Source organism: Pinus tabuliformis, chromosome 7 (genome assembly GCF_031772625.1).
Source record: "Pinus tabuliformis cultivar Carrire ecotype Pingquan chromosome 7, CPIR1, whole genome shotgun sequence".
NCBI classification, from domain to species: domain Eukaryota; kingdom Viridiplantae; phylum Streptophyta; class Pinopsida; order Pinales; family Pinaceae; genus Pinus; species Pinus tabuliformis.
Window position 1 is genome coordinate 396,313,966 of NC_142293.1, and position 5,248 is coordinate 396,319,213.

The following is a 5,248-nucleotide window of genomic DNA, read 5'->3' on the forward strand; positions in this document are numbered from 1 at the left end:
TTATTGAAATATTACACTTCTATTATAATCGTTTATAAATATATAAATTCATATAATTTAAGTGTGTATGGTATAAATAAAAAATTAATATACATATATTCAAAATAATAAATGACAACAAAATTTAAAGATTAAAATAATTTTTTAATTCGCATATATTTATTTTATATATTTAGCTTTATATTTTATTGAAATATTACATTTCTATTATATCTTCTTATAAATATATAAATTTATATCATTTAAGTATGTATGATATAAATAAAAAATTAAAAACACACAAATATTCAAAAATAATAAATGACAGCAAAATTCAAAAATTAAATTTTATTTTATATATATATATATATATATATATATATATATATATATATATATTTCTTTTATATATTTTACTATTATATTTTATTGAAATATTACTCACATAAAACATTACCTTTCAAAGAATAGAATTATTTAAGAGAGATAGACGGAACTTTGGAAACCCTTGCATTTCACCCTAGATGTTGAATCTTTGTTTTGTTTGCATATATTTTTTACAAATCTCTTATGCAGACCGTTCAATGGCGAATCCTTATGATTTGGCGAAAAAATTGTTTACTTTGCGGGTATGGTTGTCAATCAAGCTAGCTCTTCTTTGGTTTCATACAACTCTACTGAAAGTTGGTTCTAGTCTCCCGATGTACAAAAAAGGTATTCCCTCAATGTTCTTGTGGATGAGGAAGTTTTCCGTTGTGAAAAGTATTTTTTGGATAATGGCTTGGTTTGCAAGTTTAATGGGTAATGGTCGTGATTGACCAATCTACATAAATGGATCTCTAAGTCATGGAAGCCTCTTTTGACGAACAAGTTGAATATCTACCCTATGGCACGAGGTTTCTTCACTATGGTTTTTGGTAATATTGAGGACAAGGTGGTCATCTATGAAGTCGAGCCATGGTTTCGGGGAAGCGTTGGCCTCTTCATGCAGCCTTAAAATCCCACTTTTGACTTGGTAACGACATCAATTTCCACAACCCCAATTTGGGTAAGGCTTCCAAACATTCCCTTACATTTCTATAATTGCACATTTTTTTCCTCCATTAGGAATGCGATGGGAAAATTCTATCGTAGTTGCCCTGAAACATAAAAATTATACAAGACTACTTATGTTCGCATTTGTGTGGAGATGGACTTCAAAAAGGGTTTTCCCATAGAGATTAATTTGATGGCTCTAAACTATGCTTGGGTCCAAAAGATTGATTATGAGAATATTTCATTTCGATGTAGAGCATGCTACGAAACGAGGAATGTAATTAAAAACTGCCCAAAGCATTCCCAGAATAGCAAAGACCAAAAAAAATCTCGAAAACCCAAATGGTGGGAAGGAATGCAAAGTGATCACTATATGGTATTCAAAGAGGAAGAGTTCCAGGACAAGAAAGAACCAAAAGACAAGATGGAAGAAGATATAACCAAAGAAATCGTATCTGCGACAACAAAATCTAAGCAGGAAAAATCACTTGCCAATGTGGATACTTCGGTCAATAGTAAGGATTCCCCTGATGCAGCATTAATGGAAAAGCAACAAACCCTCATGGAAAATGAATCCCCTCCGAAAACGACAAGAATATTGTTGACAAGAAAACTTCTTGGGCAAATCACACAAATGAGGAAGATTTCAAGAATATCACTGTGGAGTTGTCGAAGAACGATCAAATGAGGAAGATTTCAAGAATATCACTGTGGAGTTGTCGAAGAACGATCCACCAAAATTTGCAGAAAATGCGGGTTGGATTTGTTGAAATATGTAACTAGGTTCGGTCTTCATAATGACATATGTAATCATGATTTTATGTATTTAATAAAGAAGATAAAAATAAATGTATTAATTGTTATTCTTAAGGCATGGGTTTTGTGCTCAAGGGAGCTTTATTTTTAGGTCAAGCACCCATTGAGTGCTTCTAGAGCTTGTCATTGAGTCTACAATTCAATTGAGTCATTGTCATGTATAAAAGACCCTTTTGGGCATGCTAAATATTGTAAATAAAAATTATTTGAGTGAAAAGACCTTCCAAGACCTCATCACAGTGCAAAGATCAAGTCGGCCTAAAGATAGCAATTTGTACCCCTCGAAAACCTATAAATAAGAAGGAACTCAACTTCATTTGAACACACACTCAATCAAGTTTGATCTACTAAGATAGAAGCTAGAAAATGTACGGAAAAGCAGAAGAAGAGCAAGATCAAAGTTTTGGGCCTCTCTCTCTCGTGTTAGGATTTCTACAGTTACTAGGCAAGAAGAAATTTTGGAGTTGCATCGAAGTTGTGAAGCTACAAGGTTGAAGTTGTGAAGTTGCTTCTAGGTCGAAGCTATGAAGCTGCTTCTAGATCAAAGTTGTGAAGCTGCAAGGTTGAAGCTGTGAAGTTGCTTCTAGGTCAAAGTTGTGACGTTGTAAGGTCAAAGCTGTGAAGCTGCTTCTAGGTCAAAGTTGTGAAGCTGCAAGGTCGAAGTTGTGAAGCTGCTTCTAGGTCGAGGTTTTGAAGCTATAATGTTGAAGTTGTGAAAGTTCAAAGCTATGAATCTGCTAGGTCAAAGTTGTTGAAGCTACTAAGTCAAAGTTGTAGAAATTATTGTTGGGGGGACTAGTTGCAGAAAAATTTGTTAGGGATCAAAATTGCAAAAGTTGTTGAAAAGCAGGAAAGATTTGACTTGGTCTTGGAGGGTCTTGATCAAGGGTCATAAGTCTTGGAATTCGTCAATTGAAGATCTATAAAAGAAGAATTCTTGCGGGTTTTCCTCTCAATTGGAGAGGTTTTGGCCTTGGTTGATCGCTTGTATCTTGTGTCCCCTTGTCTCATTGTTCATTATGTTTTAGTAGTTGTTTGATGAAAAGAACACAATACTAATCAAGTTGAAGAAGAATATAATTAAGATAAGTAAAAAGACACCACGAGCAATTATTAAAGTAAGAGAAATCACCTATCTTATTGCCCCTAGATTTCTCAACACGATTCAAGTTGAGAAGAAAGAAAGAAAAACAATTAGTCAAACTAGATCAAAATAAAATTATAATGAAAAATGGAACGTAAATGTGTGTATTTTGAAAGTTTTTGGGAAAAAAATTAGTTGGAAAGAGACTAAAACTTTTGTGCCATGGGGAACTCATTTGAGGGTTTGGATTGAGCCTTTGTGCTCAATCTCAAACCTTCAAGGAAGATTGGAATATGTAAAAGTTCTAGCCTTGTAATCCAATTTTTTTAATAATACAAACCTCTACCGATTTCATTTATATATATATATATATATTACATTACTATTATAATGGTTTATAAGTATATAAATTTATATAATTTAAGTGTGTATGGTATAATAAAAAAATTAATATATCAGAATTGTGAATGCAAAGATAAACAAACCTATATTGGTCTCTCCCTTGTTGCCAAGTTCAACATTCAATGACAACATTCTATTAGTGCAAGCAACTTGGAATTTTTTTTTAAATGAGTATGTTTTAGCCTTTAGGGTTTTATTGTTTTTATTTTATTTTTTTATTACAAACCTCTTTGAGTTTCATGTGATTTCATAACAAATTTGAATCAAATTTCAATAGAATTTTAGATGAAATTTCGTGAAATTATTCGTGTTCATGTTTGGCTTATTCATGTTCGGTTTGAGATTTACAAACCTCATCAAATAAATTTGCCCATGTATGAAATTCAACAAACTTCGGATTTAATCAATTTGGTTCACCAAACCTGATGACTTATAGCATGAAACAACCAAAGGCTTTTAGAGTGAAAAGGAAGAAATAATTGGTTTCCAAGCTAAAAAAGGTCATGTATGAATTAAAGCAATATCCAATGATGTGGTATACAAAGTTTGATCCTTACTTATTTAGGTTTGGTTTTAAAGGAGTTCGTGTGTATATCTCAAATTAGTAGGTGATGATTTTATTTATGTAGTCTTGCATCCAGATGATATGTTGTATATCTTAAATTAGTAGGTGATGATTTTATTTATGTAGTCTTGCATCTAGATGATATGTTGCCGATTGAAAACAACATGAAAATCATCATAGTGAAAACCCGATTTGTCAAACAAAAATTGAGAACGATAAACTAATAGTTGTGTCCCTTCATTAAAATTGAATTGGAAAAGTTGTCTATTAATTTGACACGAAAAACCTTGGTGTTGCAAAATTCATTTTTTGCATGAAAATTAAAATAGATTAAATAAACAAAAAACTCTAATTAAAAAGGAAGAAATATGTTGATACGATATCATGGAGGTTTAATACACAGGAATATAAACCAGTAAAAGTTTACATTTCTGTAGGTATAAAGTTATTGTTAAAATTGGCAACTAGGGCCAAACTCCATGTGGGTCATCTTATTTATGGCAGCTGATATTTTTATTGGATCCCTCCCATCAAGAGGGGTAGGATTGATCTACAGATCATCCGATTTCAATAAGTATTTATGGAGATATGAATTTATTTTGATTATGGAATTATTATCAAGCCTACCAACAACTTATTGTAGGCTCTAGAAGCCCAAACGTCATGTCTATTCATCATCTACGTTTTAGTATAAATAGAAGAGGATTTGAAGTCATTTGTACATACGCTCTTCATGTGATCTCCTCCTCTCCACGTCTTGGGTTTTTGGTGAAGGAGAGACACAAAAAGAGTAAGTTGGACTAAGTGTATGATGCCCTAGCCACAGTACAAACATGCCCTAACCGCAGGTCATAAAGATTCTTATATACAAATCATGGAGACCTTATACGCTATTCAGATACGTTGGATGTGATATGTTGTTCATATACGCAGTTCATAATGGAAGTGATACAGTGTTTATACGCTGGACATATTACGTTGTTCATAGTTCATGATAAGGATATATACGAAGACATTTAAATGCAGGCCATGACATACATACGCAGGCAAATGAAGAAACCCTACCCGCTGTAAAAGAGATATGTATATACGCTGAAATAGACTGCTCACCAACGCAACAAGATATATACAAGCCATGATACATACAGGCAATACAACACAGCAAGAATGCAACATGATATATACACGCTGTCAATGATATACACGTTGTAATATATAACGCAGTTGTAGAGACACTTATACGCTGGTATAAGGGACACTTGGAGATATGTTCATGCAGTTAAGGGAGCCACAATCAAGGGTGAAAGCCGCAGTAAGAGTCACAATCATGACAAACCGCAATTGAAATCAGGACAATCAAGTCTTGG